The 26944-nt window shown below is 44.3% G+C and overlaps 1 long non-coding RNA gene across 1 annotated transcript in view; it reads left to right on the forward strand.

Moving 5' to 3' along the window:
- LOC309563653 overlaps positions 1-26485 on the forward strand; it is a 46808-nt gene extending 20323 nt beyond the window's left edge. The window contains exons 2-3 of the long non-coding RNA XR_014225724.1: positions 10725-10777; positions 25853-26485. This is a non-coding gene — a long non-coding RNA (uncharacterized lncRNA). The remainder of the gene's footprint in view (positions 1-10724; positions 10778-25852) is intronic.
- The last annotated feature ends 459 nt before the right edge of the window (positions 26486-26944 follow it).

The raw sequence follows: 26944 nt of genomic DNA on the forward strand, positions 1-26944 counted from the left end.
ATGCATACTTGCATCCCATGGCAAGAGCCCTGGGCACCAGCAGTGAATACAGTTCCACTTTAAGAACAATATAAACACAATTTTACTAAACAGGATGTAACTTATACATACAGTATATATACTTTAGGACCAACAGGGACAATAAATGAATGCATCAAGGAGAGAGAAATTTAAGTCCAAAAGCAGGATAATTATGAACAATTTAGCTCAACCTCTACCCAACCTTACGGAAAACATAACTTGCATGTGTTTTCTGTAAGTGTTTTGCTTTTAGGGTATGTGGTTTCGAAATTAATCAGCAGTGGAAAACATCTACTCCTCTGCATTTAGCACAGAGTCACACATCTACACATATGGTAGGTTTTCTTGTTTGCAAATTCAAACTAGCAGTACTTCCCCTATCAGTCTTTGGGGACCACTGATAGATAGCTTTTCCCACACCTTTAAACCTTTAATTAAATTTCACAAGTTGCTTAGTTACATAGGTAGAAAAAAAAAACAGAAAACCTACATATACAGAATGTTATACCCACGGTCCATTTACTCCAGCAAAGCATTACATTTTTTTTAAAGCTTTGGATATAATATGGAAAGATTAGAACCACTTTCAGGTTTTTACAAATTGTCTGTGCCCTTGTTGGGGGAATTTACCCTCACTATTCATACTACTGTAGCACTGCCCCCTAGAGGACTGCTGAGAATGACACTTTATGGATTCCCCTGGGTTACCTTGGCAACTGATAGCAGATAAACAGCATTGAAAGTTCTTGGTTCAGTCAATAATCAGTCCAGGGATGTTGTTTTGTGTTTTATTTTAGAACTTGGATAGGAGAAGGGATGAGTGGGATCCTCCAGCTAGTAACTATGCACAATTCTAAGGACAACTGACTGTAGAATGCGGCAAGGCCGCTATTTCTCCTTGCCACTGAAGTGAAGATATTTTAACTATTCCCGCTTGGTTATTCTCTTCAGGGTTAATAACTTGGCATCCCCTTTACTCTCACTGCCTGTGTGCTGACACCCGTCCGCTGGCTCTAGCCACTGGAGTGGTCCCCGTCCTGGGCAGACCCCATTGGCAAGCTCCCCTGTACTCACGGACACTGTTTTTCCAGAGTTGCTCTGCCTTCACCTCCACAGTCAGCTTCCACTGGACCTCTGGGTTCAGCCACACCTCACTGGTTCACTAGGCCGACTGCCTATGACCACCTTCACAGCTTCAGAAGAGAAGACAGCCGTCACCCTCCTTCTGGGACTTGGCTTCCCGCCCAAAGACACCCTGTCACATGTGCCCTTGGCCTTTATAGCCTATCCCTGGATGCACCAACCCACTGGGATAACCACAAAAGCCTGTGTGTCACTGGCAGGGTTTCCTCCACTGTCCAAAAGGCCTCCCTATTGGATAAAGTGGGGACACTCCCTCAGCCCAGATAAATCACACCCTGGACACCTGTAACAGGCCTAACTACGAATCCTGCTCCCTGATAAGCAGAAGGAGCCACTAGGTTTTACCTGTCACTCTCCTGATAAGCAGGCAGAGCAAAAGTACACTACTTACCTAGCACCTATCTAGGAGTGGGCTACACTACTTCACATTTTTACTGAAGCAAAAAGTGGTGGGAAATCCAAATTTTTACAGTTGCCACTAGAAATAAAGGTGAAGGTAAATCCTGTAGTCGGCCATCTGTTCTGGTGGCTGTTTAAGGGATTTTTCTTACTTTAGATCTCTGAGAGAGGAAGTGAAAGTAAATTGCCCCAACAGGACACAAATGACAAAAAATCTACTGACATGGGGTTTTGCCCCTCCCTACTCTATCCAAAACAAAAAACATAATACACCTAAAATACTGCTAGCATAATTCCCTGCAAACCACAAATCATATTGAAAATTGAAATGTTGTTATTGAAAATAAAGTGTTTAGGTGGTCTTGCAGGTGACAAGGACTTCATTAGTAATGGAAACAAAAGAGGTACCTTGTAATGAGGCCCTTATCCCTGGTTGCATACATTAACAGGAGGAGAGAAAAAAGTGGGGCTTTGCGGGCCGGTGGGAGGAGAAGGATCACACCAAAACCAGTATATAAAACTTCAACATTTTATTAATTTTAAGACTAAAAAACATGGGCAATTGAGCACATATTTATCATACAAACAACACGTATAAAATCAATTTTATCAGAGTCATTAGGAAGAAATACAACCCATAGAGGGAAAACCAAAGCCTGTATGGGATGGAAGGTAGGTCTCATGTAGGTCACTGCATTGAAGGGGGCACGTACGCTGGTCACTGCATTGAAGGGGGCATGAACCCTGGTCTCTGCATTGAAGGGGGCACGTACGCTGGTCACTGCATTGAAGGGGGCATGTACCCTGGTCTCTGCATTGAAGGGGGCATGTACGCTGGTCTCTGCATTGAAGGGGGCACGCACGCTGGTCACTGCATTGAAGAGGGCATGTACGCTGGTCACTGCATTGAAGGGGGGATGTATGCTGGTCACTGCATTTAAGGGCGGCACGCAAGCTGGTCTCTGCATTGAAGGGGGCATGCGCGCTGGTCACTGCATTGAAGGGGGCACGCACGCTGGTCACTGCATTGAAGGGGGCACGTACGCTGGTCACTGCATTGAAGGGGCATGTATGCTGGTCACTGCATTGAAGGGGGCACGCTGGTCAGTGTTTTGAAGGGGGCACACTGGTCACTGTGCATTGAAAGGAGGCACGCTGGTCTCTATGCATTGAAAGGGGGCACGCTGGTCTCTGCTTTGAAAGGGGGCACGCTGGTGTCTCTGCATTGAAAGGGGGCACGCTGGTCTATCTGCTTTGAAAGGGGGCACGCTGGTCTGTCTGCATTGAAAGGGGGCACGCTGGTCTCTCTGCATTGAAAGGGGGCACGCTTGTCACTCTGCATTGAAAGGGGGCACGCTGGTCTCTCTGTGTTGAAAGGGGGCACACTATACCTTAATTACTTAAGGCCCCTTTCACACTTTTGCGACCTCAAAGTCACGCAATTTTTTACAGCGTTTTTTGCCGCAAAGCAATGCCTATTACATTTTTCTGTTTGCGTCCCCCCCCCCCCAAAAAAAAACATTTTGGGCACCAACCACCACTGGGCTCAACAAAATTGGACAATAGAAGATTGGAAAAAATGTTACCTGGTCTGAAGAGTCTAGATTTCAGCTGCGACATTCAGATGGTAGGGTCAGAATTTGGCATTAACAACATGAAAGCATGGATCCATCCTGCCTTGTATTAATGGTTCAGACTGGTGGTGGTTGTGTAATGGTGTGGTCTTACATAGATAGTTACATAGTTACATAGTAGTTGAGGATGAATAAAGACAATAGTCCATCCAATAGCCTTACTGGAGTATTGTTGCTGACCATGTTCATCCCTTTATAAATACATTGTACCCATCTTCTGATGGTTCCTTATAGCAGGATAATGCCCCATGTCACAAAGCTCAAATCATCTCACCACTGGTTTCTTGAACATGACAGTTTGTGTGCCCGGACCTTAGGTTTGTAGAAACCAAAAAGCCTTCCATAAAACCAGTACCAAGTACAGTAGAGCCTTCTTAAAACAGGACATATCTAGGTGTTTTTCTTTTCACTTCTATCACAAATGCAAAACATAAAGGAGTTTATTTTTCTTTTTCTTTTTAAATGGGCAGACCCATGCTAATAATTCTTTTTGGGCCCCTGGCCAACTTTGCCAACAAGATTAAAGGATTAAGGCAGCTGTATGCAGTTTGAATAAATGGCTCTGTGATATTAGGCTCCATCTGTACACAATAGTTCTGGGGACAGTGCTGGCCCAGGGGCAATATAAGAATGATTATAGATAAAAAAGTGTAGTAGCGCCAAACACTAAACTGATAAAACTAGATTTGTCAATGTGGAGTGTCCACAGAAAGTCCCAACAGTTCAAGAAAGATGAAAGTAGTGGAGACCAATTCCCAGTTTCAGAGCCGTGCGGATGAAAAGAAGCCAACACCCAAGCGTGGAGATATGCCAACTGCTTACCAGATGTTAGGTGGATATAGGCGATGAACTAAACTCAAATTGGGCCATCAATCACAGACAGTGCCAACGGATCAATATCATCAATTCCCAATGCCTCAGCAGATCATGGTAACAGGGCAATGAAGGCTCAAAACGAACCACCAGACTGAATATATGGTCCCAGCAATAATCAATTCACCTCAAAAGAAAGGGGCAGGACATAGTGTAGACTGTACAGACTCTAGTTTTAATGGATGTATAAAAACATACACAACGGTGGATGTATACAAGCATAATACAATAAAACCGCGGTATTGGTGGCGTGCTGCTCGATCCGGATCACCTGACGCGTGTCGTCAAGGAAGTGACATCATCAGAGGTGGGAATATAAGAATGATTAGCATGACTCTTCCCACTACCTTACATTGAGGAATAAACCCTTATTTTTATTTAATTTTTTTTTTTCAATTTTTGATCAATGTGAGAGCTGCAGATACATGCAATTGCTGAACTCTTTACCTTACAATACAGTGTGGCAGAGGTGTGTGAATCAAAAGAGTGGCTGAGAAGTATTTTCCACTGCATTTTTTTATTTTTTTTTTAAAGGTTAACTTTATTGTATCCACTGCGTTTTTAAATTTTTGGCTGGCATTCTGCTTTTGAACCGGTTCCCGACCGCCCGCCGCCGTCGATTTACTGCGGCAGTTCGGCTCTCCTGCGCGAAACAACGTAGACCTACGTCGGTCGCTTGCCTGCAGCTAGGGGGTGAGCTCACCCCACCGGCGGCGCGCTCCCACCCCCACTCAGCAGCGGGGACTCCGATGCACGGGGCCGGCGGCTCCGATTGCCACCTGACACCCACAATCGTTCCCCGCTGAGAGAGGAAAACGGTCAGCTGTTGTAAACACATCTGACCGTTCTTCTCTCTAAAGTGATCACAGAGCCCCTGTGATCCTTCTATATAGGAACACAGGTCTCTGTGATCATTTCACAAGCCCCTCCCCCCACGGTTAGAATCACTCCCCTAGGCTCACATTTAACCCCTTGATCACCCACATTGTTAACCCCTTCCCTGCCAGTGTCATTATTACAGTAACAGTGCATATTTTTAGCAATGATTACCGAAGTAATGTCACTCGTCCCCTCAAAAGTGTCAAAAATGTCAGTTAGGGGTCCTATCTGTCCGTCGCAATGTCGCAGTCCTGCTAAAAATCGCAGATCGCCACCATTACTAGTAAAAAAAAAAAAAACTATAAAAATGACATAAATCTTTCCCGTAGTTTGTAGACGCGATAACGTTTGCGCAAAGCAAGCAAAATACGCTTATTGCTTTTTTTTTTTTTAACAAAAAATATGTAGCAGAAAATAAATTGGCCTAAAATGTTACATTTTGATTTTTAATTTTTTTTTTTTCTTTTTTGAGAATGTTATATAGCAGAAAGTATGGAAGAGCCCTGGGGCCATTATAATAAAAAATTCAAAGATTTCTGAGTTTGAAAATATTTATTATTTTTTTTTTTTTACAGAATCCTGAGTTTGAAAGTAGAAAGTGAAAAATGTATATATATTTTTTTCAGAATTGTCGCTCTTTTTTTGTTTATAGCGCAAAAAATAAAAATCGCACAGGTGATCAAATACCACCAAAAGAAAGCTCTATTTGTGGGGGGGAAAAAAGAACATCATTTTTTTTTTTTTTTTGGGTACAGCGTTGCACAACTGCGCAACTGTCCGTTAAAATAATGCAGCCGAATCGCAAAATATGGCCTGGTCATTAAGGGGGAAAATCTTCCGGTCCAGAAGTGGTTAGCAAACTTTTCAAAAGTTAACGTGTATCTTAGCCTTCAAACCAAAATGTAAAATATTGCACCTGTCAGCTGCATTTTAAATATTTTTTCCTTTATTTTGTTATTTTACAAGTGGCACACTACCTGTCCTAGTGCAATTATATGTTCTGCACATGCAACAAAGCATAAAGTAGCTATCCATTCAGTTGTTCACACGCTTTCAACAATGCTGCCCAAAAAGATGATATTTTAAGTTCAATTTTCCTTAACCACTTAAGCCCCGGAGGATTTGGCTGCTAAAAGACCAGGGGGTTTTTTGCGATTTTTTACTGAGTGACTTTAACGGACAATTGCGCGGTCGTGCGATGCTGTACCTAAACGAATTTGACGTCCTTTTTTTCCCACAAACAGAGCTTTCTTTTGGTGGTATTTGATCACCTGTGCGATTTTTTGATCATGCGCTATAAACAAAAAAAGAGCGTAAATTTTGCAAAAATAACAATATTTTTCACATTTTTTTATATGAAATTCCCCCCCAAAAAAATGTAAAAATCAAAATTTTTTAACATTTTCGGCCAATTTGTTTTATGCTACATATGTTTGGTAAAAAAAATCGCAAAAAGCGTATTTTGATTGGTTTGCGTAATGGCTGCGATCTGCGTTTTTTTTTGCGGTACTGCGATATTGTGGCGGACAGATCGGACCCTTGACTGACATTTTTGACACTTTTGGGGGTACCAGTGACATTTCTACAGTAATCAGTGCTATACATATGCACTGTTACTGTAAAAATACACTGGTAGTGAAGGGGTTAACTTTATTGGAGAGGGAGGGGCTGTGTGTGTCCCTAGGGGCGTGATTCTAACTGTGATTGGCTGTGGCTTGAGCTGTAGGAACAATGATCAATGGTCCTACATTGTAGAACCGTGTGATCAGTGTTTTTACACCAGGGAGAATGACAGGTGGCTTGTTTACATAAGCCGCCTGACTTTCTCCCTCTCCCCCGACGATCGCCGAGTGGGGGTCCGTGCGGTCACACGCGCGGGGGGGTCCGTGACCGAGCGGGAGCGCGCCTCCGGCGGCGCGCGCTCGCTCCCCAGAGCCTCACAGGCTAGCGACGTAGACCTACGTCGCTCTACCTGTGAGGGGCTGACTGCCGCAGTAAATATACTGTAAGCAGTCGGCAATCGGTTAAATTAGGATAACAGGGAATAGAACACCTGTAAGGTTTTTATTGCTGTCTGTACCTCGTTAGGGAGATTCACCATCTCTATTTGTCCTATTTACGGTTATCACAGAGAGTAATCACCTGAAAAAATAGAGGGGACATCTTCCAATGGGGACACTAGTTATGGGGACCCTGGTGACAACCAGGATGGGGTTATAAACCTCTCTTACTCTATACAAAATGGAAAAAAAACTTTACGATAATGCTTCCTATTTTTTGTAAGCTAGTACTTTATTTAAGACCTAATGGTCTGAAACGCCAGGGTTAAATTTGGTCTTTTTTTTTCTCTGCATAAATAGAAACCAGCTTTTTGTGAGATCACTGGTGAGCTACTGGTGAACCGAATTTGCATGTAAATGTGGGGATGTGGTGCTTTTTTAAATTCACTTTTGTATTTTTGTTGTCAGCAGTGGGCTATAGTTATGCTTCGTACACACACATCGATTATTGGCTGGGAATTTTCGGCCAACGTCCGATCGGCCTATTTTCGGCTTGTTAGTATGATGCTTCCGACAACCGACTCTGACTTTTCGGCTGAAATAAATTTGGTGTGCAGGCTATAAAATTTTTGTTGGCCGTCAACGCAACGGCCGATTTTCCGTCAGTCAGTACAGATTTCGGCAGACAAAAATCTGATGAGCAAGACTGGGCATGCTCAGAGAAGTAAAAACACACGGAAAGTAAACCAGCACATGACATCACTTCAGAAGTAGATTTTTGTTGGCCGAGAAAATTCGTGTGCAGTCTAGGGACATTCCAACCAACAAAACACAACTCTGGACAAAAGTCGGATGACCGGTCGGCCGATAATCGTACGAGGCATTACAATACCTTTACAGTGTTTCTCCAATCAGAGTGCATATTCTCTGCCACATGCTGTTTGAGCTTGCTCCAGCAAGGGTTGGGAGGAACTCCTGAAGGTGTTGGCTGCTGGATGAAGAGCGGTATCTGCTGAGTGCAAAGTTATACAAAGAAACCTTTCCACACGGTTCTTACCTGGAAGTGAAGATTGAGATACAACTCAAATCTCATTTTCTAGGATGCCCGAGGACTGCAGGCGTCCAGCCAGCACAGTTTGTGATTTGTACGTAACCATCTAAGCCATGGGTGTCCAACCTGTTGCAGAACTACAAGCCCCATCATGCCTCTGCCATTGGGAGTCATGTTTGCAACTGTCAGCCTTGCAATGCCTCATGAGACTTGAAGTTCGGCAACAGCTGGAGGGCCGCATTTTGGACACCCATGATCTAAGCTTTTGAGAGATCTAGAAGGGCTTAGGGCCTAGTCTAATGTTGGAAATCTACAAACCCGATTCCAAAAAAGTTGGGACACTGTACAAATTGTGAATAAAAACAGAATGCAATGATGTGGAAGTTTCAAATTTCAATATTTTATTCAGAATACCACATCGATGAAATATCAAATGTTTAAACTGAGAAAATGTATCATTTTAAGGGAAAAATAGGTTGATTTTATATTTCATGGCATCAACACATCTCAAAAAAGTTGGGACCAAGCCATGTTTACCACTGTGTGGCATCCCCTCTTCTTTTTATAACAGTCTGCAAACGTCTGGGGACTGAGGAGACAAGCTGCTCAAGTTTAGGAATAGGAATTTTGTCCCATTCTTGTCTAATACAGGTTTTTAGTTGCTCATCTGTCTTAGGTCTTCTTTGTCGCATTTTCCTCTTTATGATGTGCCAATTGTTTTCTATGGGTGAAAGATCTGGACTGCAGGCTGGCCATTTCAGTACCCGGATCCTTCTTCTACGCAGCCATGATGTTGTAATTGATGCAGTATGTGGTCCGGCATTGTCATGTTGGAAAATGCAAGGTCTTCCCTGAAAGAGACGACATCTGGATGGGAGCATATGTTGTTCTAGAACTTGGATATACCTTTCAGCATTGATGGTGCCTTTCCAGATGTGTAAGCTGTCCATGCCACACGCACTCATGCAACCCCATACCATCAGAGATGCAGGCTTCTGAACTGAGTGCTGATGACAACTTGGGTTGTCCTTGTCCTCTTTAGTCCAGATGACATGGCGTCCCAGTTTTCCAAAAAGAACTTAAAATTTAGATTCGTCTGACCACAGAACAGTTTTCCACTTTGCCACAGACCATTTTAAATGAGCCTTGGCCCAGAGAAAACGCCTGCTCTTCTGGATCATTTTTAGATATGGCTTCTTTTTTGACCTATAGAGTTTTAGCCGGCAACGGTGAATGACACGGTGGATTGTGTTCACCGACAATGTTTTCTGGAAGTATTCCTGAGCCCATGTTGTGATTTCCATTACAGTAGCATTCCTGTATGTGATGCAGTGTCGTCTAAGGGCCCGAAGATCACCGCCATCCAGTATGGTTTGGCCTTGACCCTTACTCACAGAGATTGTTCCAGATTCTCTGAATCTTTGGATGATATTATGCACTGTAGATGATGATAACTTCAAACTCTTTGCAATTTTTCTCTGAGTAACTCCTTTCTGATATTGCTCCACTATTTTTTGCCGCAGCATTGGGAGAATTGTTGATCCTCTGCCCATCTTGACTTCTGAGGGACACTGCCACTCTGAGAGGCTCTTTTTATACTCAATCATGTTGCCAATTGACCGAATAAGTTGCAAATTGGTCCTCCAGCTGTTCTTTATATGTACATTTAACATTTCCAGCCTCTTATTGCTACCTGCCCCAACTTTTTTGGAATATGTAGCTCTCATGAAATCCAAATGAGCCAATATTTGGCATTACATTTCAAAATGTCTCACTTTCAACATCTGATATGTTATCTATATTATATTGTGAATAAAATATAAGTTTATGAGATTTGTAAATTAGTCCATTCCTTTTTTACTCACAATTTGTACAGTGTCCCAACTTTTTTGGAATTGGGTTTGTAGTATAATTGGGGATAATCCAGACCATGCCTCTCCCTCTATCCCATACTGCATTTTTTTAACATAGAGATCCTATGAAACACGTTCACATCAATGCATTTTTGTGCCTCTGGATTTTTGGATGGAGAAGCTGCAGAAAAGCATGTAGTGCCTTTTTACAGTGATTTTGCAGCAATTTGAAATCTGCCCAACAAATTTATCCCTCAAAAAAAAAAAAAAAAAAGCATAAAAAACGCAAATCATAGTAAAATTGCAGTAAAGTCACGGCAAAAAAAAAAAACGTGGAAAGCACAGCAAAAAGCATTACAGAAACGCTCAAAAGCAACATGCATAGGTGTGAAATGAGCCTAAGTATTATAAAGCTATCCTATGTATGAAACTTTATACATAGAGCAACTTTTTTTTCTATTTTGTCCAGGGTTTCCCAACCAGGGTTCTGTGGAACCCTAGGGTTCCTCCTGAGGTTGCTAGGGGTTCCTTAAGCAATGGGCAATTTCTGCCTCTACGATATGTTCCCAATGACACCATTGTTCCTTTTAGCTATCTGTAAGGGGGTAATTCTTCCCAATGATGACAAGAGTAAGGAGCATTCTTCCCACTGACTGTCACACTAAGTTTTTTTTTTGGCAGGGGTTTCCCAAGACCAGAAATTTATTTCAAGGGTTCCTCTGTGTTGAAAAGGTTGAGAAAGGCTGATTTAGTCAATCAGACCCATGCTTTCTTATCAATTACAATTAATTAGCCACGTTAACTGTATCAATCTGTTCTGTATAATTGTTTTTTTGTTTTGTTTTTTTACTTATTTTAATTCTTCTAACAGGTTTAATACGAAAATACAGACCTTCTATGATGTACTGTCAAATCAGTAATAAGGTAAGATGTTTATGGTGTTGTAACTGTATTAATGTTAATGACCAGAGATGATCGATCTGTAGATACCTACACCAAATGAAGCATATTTATAATGCATATTTGTAAAGCAGTGAATGTGACATTCACCAGTCTTTCAGAGCAGGTGAATCTTCTTGGTGGTTTATATATACACTGCTCAAAAAAAAATGAAAGGAACACTTTATAATCAGAGTATAGCATAAATTCAAGTAAATTCAAGTAAACTACTGGGATATTGATCTGGTCAGTTAATTAGCAGAGGGGGTCGTTAATCAGTTTCAGCTGCTTCCGTGTTAATGAAATTAACAGGTGCACTAGATGGGCAACAATGAGAAAACCTCCAAAATAGGAATGTTTTTACAGGTTGAGGCCACCGCCATTTTTTTTCCTACTCATCTTTTATGACTAGTTTTGCATTTGGCTAGTGTCAGTGTCACTACTGGTAGCATGAGGCAATACCTGGAGCCTATAGAGGTTGCACAGGCAGTCCAACTCCTCCAGGATGGCACATCAATACGTGCCATTGCCAGGTTTGCTGTGTCTCTCAGCACAGTCAGAAGAACATGGAGGAGATTCCAGGAGACAGGCAGTTACTCTAGAATAGCTAAACAGGGTCGTAGAAGGTCCTTAACCCATCAGCAGGACCGGTATCTGCTCCTTTGTGCAAGCAGGAACAGGATGAGCACTGCCAGAGCCATACAATAAGACCTCCAGCAGGCCACTGGTGTTAATGTCTCTGATATGAATTATCAGAAATAGACTTCATGAGGGTGGCCTGCCGACATTCTCTAGTGGGCCCTGTGCTCACTGCCCAGAACCTTGGAGCTTGATTGGCATTTGCCATTGAACACCAGAATTGGCAGGTGTCAAGGTCTTACCTTACCCTCCTGTTGGCAGCCATCTTGGACATGTGCAGACTGCTGCCTCTTATAGACTCTGATTGCATCATCACTTGCCTGCTGCCTGGGCGTTGCACAGTGATGATGCTGAACACCTGAATATATCTATCACCTGATGGGTTGCAGTCCTTGCCCTTGTGTTTGTACTCCAAGGTGCATTTCTGCTAGCAGGCTTCTGTTGTCCGTGTTCCTCCATGTATGACCTGGCTTGGCTGATGACTCTCCTGGCTCTTGACCCCGCATTGGCAGACCGTCCGGCATCAGTAGACTACCCACTTTTGAACTCGACCCCCAGCTTGGATTACTACCGGCTTTTGGACTTGACCCCGACTTGTTCCTGCTCTCACTTCCTCACTCTTGCTGTGCAGTTGATGTTGTTTGATCCAAATAAACTGCTTTATTTTAACTGCATCCCTGTCTGGTCTGGTTTCCTGACACCTTGACAGCAGGTCTGCCACTGGCACCCTTTGCTTTTAACACAAGAGCAAGTTCACCCTAAGCACATGTGACAGACGTGAAAGGGTGTGGGGAAGCTGTGGAGAACATTATGCTGCCTGTAACATCGTTAAGCATGACCAGTTTGGTGGTGGGTCAGTGATGGTCTGGGGAGGTATATCCATGTAGGGATGCACAGACCTCTACGGGCTAGACAATGGCACCCTGACTGCCATTAGGAATTGGGATGAAATCTTTGGACCCACTGTCAGACCCTACACTGGTGCAGTGGGTCCTGAGTTCCTCCTGGTGGACGACTATGCCTTGTCTCATGTGGCGAGAGTTTGCAGCCAGTTCCTGGAGGAAGTTGATACCATTGAATGGCCCCCACGGTCGCCTTACCTAAATCCAATAGAACATCTCTGGGTCATTATGATTTGGTCCATTTGACACTGCCAGGTTGCATCTCAGTCTGTTTAGGACAGGGGTCCTCAACCTGTGGGTCGCGACCCCTTTGGGGATCAAACGACCCTTTCACGCCTAAGACCATCGGAAAACACATATTTCTGATGGTCTTAGGCAGGGAACGAACCGCGGCACAGGCACCAGATAAAAAAAAGGTCCGCCGCCAGCTTGACAGGTACACTGCGCAATGCGCCGCCGCCGCTCGGGAAAGCCCGTACACGCTTGGCTATTCTCGGGCAGACGGTGCATGCACGGTGACATGTTGGCGCCGGGCGGCGCCATTTTTAAATACAAGGCACCTCGCCAAACGGTAAGTGAGACCCTTCCGCAGCCCCTGCATCTCCTCAGGAGATGCAGTGCTGTGGGCATGGTACAGGAGATTTTCCAGGAGAATGCAGCACTGCATCTCCTGTACTATTTCTGCAGCGCTGCCTCTCCTGCACCATGCCCACAGCTCTGCATGTACCATGCCCACAGCCCTGCATTTCCTACACCATACCCGCAGCCACTGCAATTCCTGCACCATGCCCACAGCCCCTGCATATCCTGCACCATGACCGCAGCCCCTGCATCATGTCCGCAGCCTCTGCATCTCCTGCACCATGCCCACAGCCCCTGCATCTCCTGCACCATGCCCACAGCCCCTGCATCATGTCTGCAACCTCTGCATCTCCTGCACCATGCCCACAGCCCCTGCATCTCCTGCACCATACCCGCAGCCCCTGCAATTCCTGCACCATGCCTGTAGCCCCTGCATCTCTTGCACCATGCCCGCAGCCCCTGCATCATGTCTGCAGCCTCTGCATCTCCTGCACCATGCCCACAGCCCCTGCATCTCCTGTATCATACCCGCAGCCCCTGCACCATGCCCGCAGCTCCTGCATCTCCTGCACCATGCACGCAGCCCCTGCATCAATTTGTAACAATAAAAATACATCCTGAATATCAGAATTTTATATCAGAATATCAAAATTTACATTACAATTTATAACAGTAGCAAAATTACAGTTATGAAGTAGCAACAAAAATAATTTCATGGTTGGGGGTCACCACAACATGAGGAACTGTATTAAAGGGTCGCGGCATTAGGAGGGTTGAAAACCACTGGTTTAGGACTCAGAGATGCCCTGGTCCAGATCTGGGAGGAAATACCCCAGGACACCATTTGTCGTCTCATTAGGAGCATGCTCCGACATTGTCAGGCATACATTCAAGCACGCAAGGGCCATACAAACTACTGAGTACCATTTTGATTTGCTGCAATGAAATTTCAGCAAAATGGACTAGCCTGCTACATCATTTTTTTCACTTTGATTTTCGGGGTCTTTGAATTCAGCCCTCTGTAGGTTGACAATTTTCATTTCCATCAAACAATGTGTCATCCTTTTGTTCCTAACACATTACCCAGTCCATATCAGTATAGATATCCAGCATGAGATTTTTCCCCATTGAGATCTGATGTGTTTTCAAAGTGTTCCTTTACATTTTTTGAGCCGTGTATGTATTTTTTTGTTTTTTTTATCTTTAACCTACAAAAAATGTCACATCGATTATTTTTATGAATATGCCCCTAAGTCTAATTGCCTACCTAAATATTATTTGGTACATGGTTTTAATGAATATCTTGCTCAGTTTCTTTTATTATAGGCTGACAAATGTAACAAAAATATCTAGCTAGAGAGGGCAAAGAGGTTTTTTTTCACCAACAAACCTTAAGTTATAGCCATGTGACAGCTGTCATGGTGATCACATGATCAAATATTATGATGATTGGTTCCCAACTATTAGTTAGGACCGTGTGCTGTCAATGACACAAGTGCATGCTCCTAGCTGTCAAACGGAACATGGACTAACATTCTCACAAAACAGGGTCCTGTGTCTGAGAAAGTTACAGATTTAAGCTGTCGGTTTAAAGAGGAACTTCACTCAAAAGGGGAAATTCTGCTTTTTCACTTCCTCCTCTATCACTTTTGGCTACATTTTATTTTTTATTGGGGAGCGGGTACCTGGTTTTGACAGGGACCGCCAAGGTAATGTAAGTAGAAGTTCGCCCCCCCCCCCCCCCCCCTTTGGCCTGCAGCCTTGTGGGACACACCACAGGTTCCAGAAGGCTGCATTCACACAACGCAGCTCGACTCGCACATGCAAAGTGGGAAACCAGCTATGAAGCTGCAAGGAGTCACAACCAGCCTCCATTAACCGCTTGCCGACCGCCGCACGACTATTTACTGCGCGCGGTCAGCCCCTCACAGGCAAAGCGACGTAGTACTACGTCGCTAGGCTGTGAGGGTCTCACGAGCGAGCATGCGTCGATGGAGGCGCGCTCCCGCTCGGTCACGGACCCCCCCGCGCGTGTTTCACTCGCGATCGTTGGTGCAGAGGGAGAAAGGCAGACGGCTGATGTAAACAAGCCACCTGTCATTCTCCCCTGTGTAGAAATAGTGATCATACAGTTCTACTATTCTACCTGCAGCTAGGGGGAGCATGCGCCATCGGCGGCGCGCTCCCGCCCCCACTCGGCAGCGGGGACTCCGATGCATGAGGCAGGCGGCTCTGATTGCCGCCTGCCACCCACGATCGTTCCCCGCTGAGAGAGAAGAACGGTCAGCTGTTGTAAACACAGCTGCCGTTCTTCTCTTTGGAATGATCACAGAGCTCCTGTGATCCTTCTATATAGGAACACAGGTCATACGCTTATTGCGATTTTTTTTTTTTTTTTACCAAAAATATGTAGCAGAAAACAAATTTGCCTAAAATGTTAAAAGAATTTGATTTTTACATTTTTTTGGGGAATGTTATATAGCAGAATGTGAAAAATATTGTTTTTTTTTCCGTTCTTTTTTTGTTTATAGCGCAAACAATAAAAATCGCACAGGTGATCAAATACAACTGAAAGAAAGCTCTATTTGTAGAAAAAAAGGACATCAATTTTATTTGGGTACAGCGTCGCACAACCGCGCAATTGTCCGTAGCAACGCAGTGCCGAATCGCAAAATATGGCCTGGTCATTAGGGGGGAAAATCTTCCGGTCCAAATGTGGTTAACCTGTGTTTTCAGGCCACCAGCATCAATTAGAACTAAAATAGCAGTTAATATCAGGCCAAAAAAAAAAGTAATATACTACAATTCATGCATGTTTCTCCATTTCTTGTCTCTTTAACAATTCTACAGGTACAGACAAATATCTGCTGATCTACCTGTAGTAAGCAATGCTGTCTGTGCTGCAGTGCCATCTTAGGAGCATTTTAGGCCCCCGGGCAACGCAGTGCACTGGGGCCCCGCCTACACACAATCGCCCACGAGAATAAAAATGCAAATTATCGATAAGACTATATTTATTGTTACCTCCAACAAAATCTGTGTTTAAACATGAACACAACATTTGGACAATATAACACGAGCTTAAAAAACAAGAAATGACAGACTGAAATGGCGCAGTACTTGCGATACTTCTGAGGGGTGGAGGGAGAGAGAAGGAGGGATCGATTGAGAGAGAGAGAGAGAAAGAGAATGGAAGAGGGATGGAGGGAGGGAAAAAGAAAGAGAGATGGAGGGTAAGAGAGAGAAAGAAAGATGGATGGAGAGAGAGAGAGAAAAAAAGAAAAAGGGATGGAGGGAGAGAAAAAGAAAGAGGGATGGAGAGAGAAGAGAGAGAAAGAGAGAAAAAAAGGGATGAAGGAAGAGGGATATAAAAAGAAAGAGGGATGGAGGGATAGAAAAAGAAAGAGGGATGGAGGGAGAGTAAAAAAAGAGGGATGGGGGGAGAGAGAGAGAGAAAAAAAGGGATGAAGGAAGAGGGATGGAGGGAGATAAAAAGAAAGAGGGATGGAGAATGAGATAGAGAAAGAAAGAGGGATGGAGAGAGAGAGAGAGAGAAAGAAAAAGGGATAGAGGGGGAGAAAATGAAAGAGGGATGGAGAGAGAGAGAGAGAGAAAGGGATGAAGGAAGAGGGATGGAGGGAGATAAAAAAAGAGGGATGGGAGGGAGAGAGAAAGAAAGTGGGATGGAGGGAGAGGGAAAGAGTGTAATAGAGAAAGAGGAATGGAGAAAGAAAGGATGAAAGAAAAAAAGAAAGAGGGATGGAGAGAGAGAAAAAGAAAGAGGAATGAAGGGAGAGAAAAAGAAAGAGGGATGGAGGGAGAGAAAATGAAAGAGGGATGGAGGGAGAGAGAGAGAAAAGGGATGAAGGGAGAGGGATGGAGGGAGAAAAAAAAAAGAGAGAGAGAGAATGCTGGGTCCTCTCCTCGGCCTAGCTTTCGTCCTCGGGACATCACTGGTTGCTAGACGCCAGTCGGCTTCTGATCCTAGCAACCCGTCTACCGCAGACTACAGCAGCAGGTGGAGGAACAGACGGCTCTCGGGGGCCGGCCAACAGCTAAATTAAATTGAGCTGCTGCGGCGGGCTTTTCTGGGGGGATTCGATCTGGGGAAATTGCCACCATGCGTGGGGCCCCTGGGCAACTGCCCAGTGTGCCCACTTGGAAAGACAGCCCTGCTGTGCTGCACTGAAATCCCAAGCAGTATTGTCAGCACTTCCCAGTTCTCCCCTGATGGTCTACAGACCAACCCCTCTCCTCATCTTGTAACATATGGGGGCATTCTGTAGTCCAGCAGAAGAAAACTTAGACATGGTTGACAACACCGTTCAGGATATCAGTGCAGCAGAGGCAGCGATGTCAGATAACTATATAGTTACGGGCTTTCTGTATTTTTGGTTGACCAATGGGCATTTTTCTGTACAAATACAGGAAAATGTGCATAGATTGCAGGGCTGCGCTGCATTAGGTATTTCATTTTGTTCAGCTGCACTTTTTGGATGGACATTTCCTTTAAATGAAAAATGAAAATGTTCAGTAAAAGTTTCCTTAAGCAAATAAAATATTTCCATTCTTGCAAAAACTTGACATTGCTGTGAAGAGTGAGATGACATTGAAACCACATTTATTGTTCAGTGTTTCCTGCACCCATATCTTATTTATATGTATGCTGTCTAAGCACTTCCCCAGTGGCTTAAAATTGTGATGTCACAGCTTCAGTCTTAAGGATACATGAACGTTGCTTTTAATATTTCAAGGAGATATTTTATCCTATTTCGGGCTATTTTCTTTCAAAAGCCACCACACCTTTTTTTTTTTATTTTCATGTTGCTCAAAATTTAAATGAGAAATCAGAGGAAAATACATTTCTAATAAATTGCATTTACACGTTTTTTTCAAATAAAAAACAAATACATTTAATTATGTCCAACATGGTACATATGCATTGACAACAAAATTGGGTAATTTATCCAACTGATTTTTATTTGATTTATTCTAAAAAAGATTATGGAAAGCTGCACATGGTTTAAGCTTTCTTCGATCCTGGGGTTTTTTCACCTTCCTCTGGATCAACTGCGGGTATAGGATTGTGTATGTGGGATTGTATGGTTGGGTTTTCAATACCGTTTTTTCTTTTTTTTGTTGAATCAGATGGATTAGTGTCTTTTTTCAACCTGACTAACTATGTAACTAACCTAACAATTGGATTGGAATGTGTCTAGAAAAAAAAAAAAAAGGCGTGGGACCCCCCCGCCCCCAAAATCCATACCAGACCCTTTATCTGAGCATGCAGCCAGGAAAGGAACCCCCCCTGAACCATACCGGGCCACATGCCCTCAACAAGCCCCCCCACCCCAAAGCACCTTGTCGATGGGGGCAAGGGCCTCTTTCCTACAACCTAGGGCAGTGATTGTGGGGGTCTGTGGGTGAGAGCTTTATCGCAATCTGGAAGCCCCCTTTAAGAAAGCTCCCCCTCCCCGTGTAAATGAGTATGGGGCAAGAAGAAAAAAAACAGTGTGGGGAAAAAGAAAAGAAAAAATCAGGAGGCAGTTTTTGACAAGTTTTTTTTTTTTTAAATAAATAATGTCCCCTGTGGTAGCCTCCCCTGATGAAGCCTCCCGCCATCGGCAGCTCCGGTGTCTGACAGTACCTAAATAACTATGGCGTGTGGCCATCAGGTGACATCATTGGGGACCCCACCTCCTTGTGACACTACTGCCCCAGGCCTGATGGGTGCATGATGTCACAAGGGGGCAGCAGCCATCGTAATTGACGTTGGAGCTACCACAGGGGACATTATTAATAACGAACTTGTCAAAAACTGCCTCCTGTTTTTTTTGAATGGGTACCCTATACTTATTCACATGGGGGTGCTGGCCTGCAGAATCCCACAACCAACACCCAGGGTTGTGGGGAAGAGGCCCTTGTCCCCATGTTGGTGTGCAGGGGATACTCGCTCGTCCCCCCCCCCCCTTTCCTAACCTGCCAGGCTGCATGCAGGGTTTTTGGGGGGATCTCACACTGTATTTTTTAAAACTTTGGCGTGAGGTTCCCCTCAAAATCCATAACAGACCCAATGCATCTGGTACAAATTTTTGGGGGGACCCTATGCCTTTTTTTAAATTATTTTTTTCATTGCTAACATTGAGACACGCAGCAAAAAGTTTGAAAAATGTAAAGAAAAACGTACATTTCACGTTCAGCCGCTTGATCATTCTTACAGGTGGCGGGGCGGGACACCCCGCCCTCCCGCCCTCTGGTGCTTCTACCCGCTCACCCTTGCGATCGGTGAGCCAGAATCGGCTGCCGGCGGAAGTGTCACCATAGAGACTGCGAGGACCAGATGGTCCCCAGCAGTCTCTATGACTCTAGGAGGCCCGGGTGTGACATGATTACGTCATGCCCAGCCTGGCAGCTTTCAATATTGCACTGATCTCAGCTGAATAGCTGAGATTGTTTTTTTTTATATTTTTTTTTTATTTCAGGCTTTCTAGCCTGTAGGCGAGATCTGAGCTCTTATTGACCCCAGATCTCCCTATAAAGAGGATCTGTCATTCACTATTCCAATTACAAGGGATGTTTACATTCCTTGTAATAGGAATAAAAGTGATAAAAAAAAAAATTAAAGGGAAAGTGAAAAAATAAAAATAAAATAAAAACAATGAAAAAAAATGTAAAGTGCAGCTGTCCCCGCATGTGGATGCGAACGCATGCGTTCGTCGTGGCCACATATGTAAACGGCGTTCAATCCCTACATGTGAGGTATCGCTGTGAACGTTATAGCAAGAGCAACAATTCTAGTCTAAGACCTCCTCTGTAACTCTAAACTGGTAACCTGTAAAAAAATTTAAAGCATCGCCTATAGAGATTTTTAATTTTTTTGACGTCATTCCACGAGTGTGAGCAATTTTAAAGCTTGACGTGTTAGGTATCTATTTACTCAGTGTAACATCATCTTTCAAATTATACAAAAAAATTGGGCTAACCTTAGTGTTTTTTTTTTTTTTAATTCATAAAAGTTTATTTTTCCCCAAAAAACGCGTTTGAAAAATTTCTGCTCAAATACCGTGTGACATAAAAAGTTGTTATGACTGCCATTTTATTCCCTAAGGTCTCTGCTAAAAAATATATATATAAAATGTTTGGGGGTTCCGAGTAATTTCTAGCAAAAAAATTATGATTTTTACATGTAGGAGCGGAGTGCCAGAAATCACGCGGTATGGAAGTGGTTAAGGTTAAGAAAAAAATAGGGGGGAAAAAATGCACTGAACTGCATCAAAAATACACCAAAAACGCGCATGCGGAATGCATCCAAGCTGCGTTTCTATGTTGTAAACTGGCCCTAAGTGCAGATACACCTGTAATAAAGTGCTGCAACACATATTTTTTATGATGGGAGGTCATGGTTCAACTTTAGGGTTTTCAAAACCATGTTTGTTTGTATAGTGCAGCATTGGCCACTTCTCAACCTTACCTCCCACCTCAGGGCCGGTACAAGGGGTGGGCGGCAGGGTCGGCTGCCCTGGGCGTCGTTAGCATGGGAGGTGGAGGGGGCGCTGCCAAGAGTGTTTCTGTGGCTATTAGTTGAGAGGAGAGAGCGGGATGTACTCTCTCTCTCTCTTCTCGCCAGGCTTCACACTGACTCCTATCACTGTAGCGGTCGTCAGATCGGGACTTCGGCTTTTCCTTCTCATCCTCATATGTCAGAGCGGAGGAGGAGCCTAGGAGAAGACATTTCCTAAACCTTTGCACGGACAGCTGGGCTAGCGGAGAGATGCGGCTTCAGAAGGGGAAGAAGATTGCGGCTCAGGAATGACACTGGATGTCAGATCGGGACTATACAGAGTTTGTTACCCGCCCCCTTTCCACATTTTTTGCTGGGAGGAGAGGGGATAACAAACTCTGTATAGTCCCGATCTGACATCCAGTGTCATTCCTGAGCCGCAATCTTCTCCCCTTCTGCAGCCGCATCTCTCCGTGCAAAGCTTGAGGAATTGTCTTCTCCTAGGCTCCTCCTCCGCTCTGACATATGAAGATGAGAAGGAGCCAGTCAGAAGAGGAGGATCACAGATTGATGTGCCGCGCTGTATCTGAGGTCTGGAGGAAAGGGTGAACTGTCTGCACCGGGGGCACAAATCTTATCCTGTCACCTCTCAAATTCCACCATCTCAGCACAATCCCCCCCCCCCCTCTCCCATATCGATCCCACCATGAAGTAATCATCTCCTCCCCACCCCTCCTAGTACAAATTCTCTTATTCCCCCCCCCCAGGACAATCCCCCCAAAAGTATTTGTACTAGGAGGGGTGGGGAGAAGATGATTACTTCTAGGTGGGATCGATATGGGGGGGGGGGGGATGTGCTGGGATGGGGAATTTGAGAGATGACAAGATAAGATTTCTTCTAGCAGGGAAATTGGGGGGAGGGTGCTAGAGGATTTGTGCCAGGAGGGGGGACTTGGGGATTGTCTTTGAAGAGATTATTGGGATGGGGTGGGGGGATTTGTGCCAGAACAGGAAGTCTTGGGGCTGTTAAAAAGGGGTATTTGGGGGGGGGGGTTGTGCCAGTAGGAATGATGGGGGGATTTGTGCTAGGGGGAAATTAAGACTTGTTCTAGAAGGGGAACATTTGGGGGGTACTAGGAGGGTGATTTAGGGAGATGGGGGGGGGAGGATTTGTGCCAGGAGGGGGGGACTTATGCGGTGGGGTTGGGGGAAGAGGATTTGTGCCAGGAGGGGGGATATGTGCTGGGTAGATGGGGGAAGAGGGTTTGTGCTAGGAGGGGGGATTTGTGCTGCTGGGATGGGGGGGGGGGAGAGGATTTGTGCCAGGAGGGGGGATTTTTGCTGTGTGGATGGAGGGAAGAGAATTTGTGCCAGGAGGGATATTTGTGCTGTGGGAAGGGGGGGCAGAGGATTTGTGCCAGGAGGGGGTATTTTTGCTGTGGGGATGGAGGGAAGAGGATTTGTGCCAGGAGGGGGGATTTGTGCTGGGGGGATGGGGGGGGTTTGGGCTAAGAGGGTATTTGGGGGGTTTGGCTAGAAGAGGTGATGGGGTATTTGTGCCAGGATGGGGAGTTTTTGGGCTGTTAGAAATGGGAAAGGGGGGGATTTATGCTAGTAGGGATGATTGGGGGTATTTGTGCTAGAGGGGAAATTTGGGGGTAGGATTTGTGCTAGGAGGGGGAATTTGGTGGGATGTGCTAGGAGGAGGAATTTGGGGGGTTTGTGCTGGGGGGATGGGGGAAGAGGATTTGTGCTAAGAGGGGGGATTTGTGCTAGGATGGGGGATTTGGTGGGATGGGCTAGGAGGAGGAATTTGGGGGGTTTGTGCTGGGGGGATGGGGAAGAGGATTTGTGCTAGGAGGGGGGATTCGTGCAAGAAGGGAAAACATTTTTTTTGGAGGGGGGGGGGGGGATTTGGGGGAGAGGATTTGTGCTAGTAGGAAAATTGATGGGTATTTGTGTTAGGAGGGGACATTTGGGGGAGGAGAAGATTTGTGCTGGGAGGGGGGATTTGGAGAGGGGAGAATTTGTGTTTGGAGGGGAAATTTGAGGGGTGAGAATGTGTGCTAACAGAGCTTTTTTGAGTAGTGATAGTTGTGCTAGCAGGGAACATTTGGGAAGAGAGAGGCTTTGAGCTTAGAGAGGATGGGGGGAAAGATTTGTGCAGGGAGGGGAATTTCAGCAGGGAGAGATGTGTACTGGGAGGAGGGAGGATATTTGTTTGTGGAAATATTTGGCTTGGAAAGGGAATATCTGCTTAGGGCTAAGTGTGCCAATTAGTGCTCAATTCTCTTTTTTATATTGCTAAAACATTATGTTCCTACATCTTGGGGGGGCGCAGTTTGGTGTCTTCGCCCTGGGCGCTGGATGGCCTTGTCCCAGCTCTGTCCCACCTACTCACTGGACGAAAAAATCATCAGCATTACCTCAATTCAAGTAACAGAAATGTCATCCAGGCAGCAGTACAGGGACTGCACATTGTAGCAGAGGTGTGTAAATCAAAAGCATAATACACTTTAGGGGGGAATCAAAAAATGGAGAAAGATCTGGGAGTCTTAGTAGAAGATAGACTTAGCAATAGCATGCAATGTCAAGCTGCAGTTGCCAAAGCCGGCAGAATATTGGCATGCATAAGGAAGGGGATGTATTCCAGAGATAAAACTATATTCCTACTACTTTATAAAACCCTGGTCTGACCACATCTGGAGTATTCTGTCCAGTTCTGGTCGCCAGTCCTCAGAAGGAATGTGTTGCAGCTGGAGAGAGTCCAGAGAAGGGCAACTAAACTAATTAGGGGATTGGAGGACCTTAATTATGAAGAGCGCTTACAAGCGCTTGATTTATTCTCCCTGGAAAAGAGACCCCCTGAGAGGGGACATGATAGTGATTTACAAATACCTCAACGGGGATCTCGGCATAGAAAAAAAACTATTCAGTCGCAACGAATGCAAGAGGACACGAGGCCATACAATGCAATTAGAGGAGAAGCGATTTAACCTCAGGCTACTCAGGGTTTTTTTTACAGTAAGGGCTACAAGTTTGTGGAACTCTCTACCACCAATGGTGGTAACTGCGGGGAGTATGGGAACTTTTAAATTACTCTTGGACGTACATCTTAAAGATCAAAACATTCAGGGGTATGGGAAATGATTACGGCCATACACACCTACACAGGTTGAACTGGATGGACTATTGTCTTTATTCAACCTCACCTACTATGTATAAATGAGTGACTGAACAAAATTAAAAAATTCTTTGGCCTGAAAATCTTTGTCCAAGTGCCATGATCTGAACAGGCCTACCTGGGAGTCAACTTACAGTCCAGGATGGTATACCTCATCCTATGAATATTACTTTACAAGCCCTGATGAGGGAGGAATGTTGAGCCCCGGAAACGTGTTGGCTTTTGTAGCAAAATAAAATCATTATATAGACGGTATTGTGGCTATTCTATATTTTCAACCTTTTTGGACTGTGAAAGACATACTGTATGTGTTTCTGCCTGGAGTAAATTTCACTTTACTAAAAATGTTATATTTACTGACAATACTCAGCAACAACTTATGGAAACCACTGTGAATTTTTCATTGGCAAGTCAGGGACATTGTATGCTGGTCTGTGAGGAAAGTGATTATATTAAACTAGACATTAAGCCAGTTAAATTAACGGGCGCTAGAACATATGTGGTCAAACATGTGTAAAAACAGACTTGTTCCAGTAAGGTGTACTTTACTACTAAAGTCAGTTTGCTTATAAATGTCCCTTTAATAGCGTATCTATGTTTTGCGTTTTTTTTTTTTACAGTAATGCACTTACAGTGGTAGATTTCAATCAGTCCATGTGCCTTTAACAGCGTTTCTACAGTCGCAGATTTGCTTTGCTGAGTGTGACAGGTTTTTTTCCTCTGTTTAAATGAGCCTTTTCCTGACAGCAACAGATTTTTTCCTTTAAAAATTAATCATGGCTCTATTCTCTTTTTTCACCACAATAATTACAGTCAAAGGGTTTGCCAAGTATAAGTTTCCTCATACAATGTCCTTTTAATATCTTTAAGTCTCTCCCTCATCAGCCTCCTTGTCCGACCTGTCACGCACTGTGCACTGCGTCCCTGTTGCTCTAGCAATCTAGCAATCCAATCTAGTGTCCCCATCGGAGTGCCTCCTTACATCAGTGTCCCCATTGGAGTGACTCCTTACATTAGTGTCCCCATTGGAGTGCCTCCTTATATTAGTGTCCCCATCGGAGTGCTCCCTTACATCAGTGTCCCCATCGGAGTGCCTCCTTACATCAGTGTCCCCATCAGAGTGCCTCCTTACATCAGTGTCCCCATCGGAGTGCTCCCTTACATTAGTGTCCCCATCGGAGTGCCTCCTTACATCAGTGTCCCCATCGGAGTGCCTCCCTACATCAGTGTCCCCACTGGAGAGTGCTCCCTTACATCAGTGTCCCCACTGGAGAGTGCTCCCTTACATCAGTGTCCCCATCGGAGTGCTTCCTTACATCAGTGTCCCCATCGGAGTGCTCCCTTACATCAGTGTCCCCATCGGAGTGCTCCCTTACATCAGTGTCCCCATCGGAGTGCTCCCTTACATCAGTGTCCCCATCGGAGTGCTCCCTTACATCAGTGTCCCCATCGTAGTGCTCCCTTACATCAGCGTCCCCATCGAAGTGCTCCCTTACATCAGTGTCCCCAATAAGAGCTGTGTTTGTGTTCTCTAATCAGACAATATTCCCATATATAATATACACAGTACAAAATGTCAGCTTCACAGAGTAATGAGACGCCTCCTACTCTCTCTCTCTCTACTTATCTGCTATGTAACCCCGATGGTGTACACAGAGCCTATGTGTGCTGCTGAGCAGATAACTTCTACTGTCTGGTTGGTAGGTGGGAGTGGTTTATGCAAATTACCCACAGAACTGCAGAGCTGATCACATGCTGAAGTGCCATGCTGTATTTATTCTTTTCTAATATATATATATATATATATATATATATATATATATATATATATATATATATATATTGTGCAGAATGAAATGTAAAGTCTTTAATATATATGTGCATTATGAAGTACATTGAATACAACATTTAAATGGCTTTTATTATTCATGACAGAATTCATCACCGTAATGTGAAAAGGCAGTTGTTATGCTGGCAGCAGTGACTGCGGGCTATTCACTCAGAAGAGGTTGTGGGTTGCCACCCACAGTTTGGGAAGTCCTGACCTAACTGACTGAATTAGGGCGGGGCGAAGTCTCTGCATGCCCAACGGCTGTCCGTGGGTTACATGCGGACACAGGGACAGGATGCAGAGACATTTGGATTTTATTAATATAGATAATTTAAAAGAAAATGTAGTAATTTTTAGCGGCTCTAAAAATTTTGATTACATTAACAAGTGTTCCACTCAACTATGTTTCCTGTTCCCTCAGATGACTCCAGTTTTGAGATCATGGACCAGTTTGCTCCTGATGCTACCAGTTGCACTAGCTGCATCCAAACAGCAGGGCAGCACCACCACAGTTGTGTTACTTTTTCTGCTTTTGATAGTGATCTGCATCGCCCTTGTCCTTGCCTGGAAAAAACTTGTTCACACTGAAGGTGGAGAGGCTTACCATCCAGGGGAGCTGTGGCAGAGAGCCCAGGAGAAGGTGCAGAGTGTGAAGAACAGATGGACCAGTGAAGATGAAGAGGGGAGTATTGGAGAAGATCAAGAAGACGAAGAGGAGGGGACTGATCTACAGGGGGAAGAACCAGACATCACAGCTTTGTGATCGAAACTCAGGCTGGGCATCTGCTAAAAACACCGAATAGGATGCAGCCAAACATTACATTGATTATTACTTTTTTAATAAGAATCTATATATATAAAAAAAAAAAGAAAATATATTTGGTCATGGGACTTTGTGTGAAGCAAATCACTTGTACAATAGTAATATTCGGTACACATGATTGCAAATTTATTAAAGCAATTAGAATTAGACATTAAATAGTCCTGCAAACACATGGTGATAAATTTGCAAATATGTTATATAAACACATTAAAATGAGCTGAGGCATACACATGAGGGCAATATAAATCCATAAAATCCTGGTAATTATGCATTATGTATACAGTATACATAATGTTTGCAAGTAAAGAAGCACGAGAGCACAAGTTTTAGCAGATACAATTTCTTGGCATCCTATGACCCTACGCGTTTCGTAGATCCCTGTCCACTTCATCAGGAGTTGATGCAAGAAAAGTATAAATCAGCTCAAAAAGCCCAGCATCTTAGTGAGGCTGTGGTGCTGGCAACATCTGTACGTGGCAAGGTGATCCCCCCCCCCCAGGCCAGAGGGACAGCAGGAGAGCAAGCCCTGGGATATTATGTTCCATAGTAGATAAAGCAGTCTACAATAACCCAGCGAGTGGAAGGGAGCGAATAACTCTCTTCTGCTTGGTGAGTTATTGAGGATTGCTTTTTCTAATATGGAACAAAATATACCAGTGTTTGTTAGAGGTGCATTATAAATCTTTATAC

This window comes from Pelophylax lessonae, assembly GCF_965119305.1.
Source record: "Pelophylax lessonae genome assembly, chromosome: 9".
NCBI classification, from domain to species: Eukaryota; Metazoa; Chordata; class Amphibia; order Anura; family Ranidae; genus Pelophylax; species Pelophylax lessonae.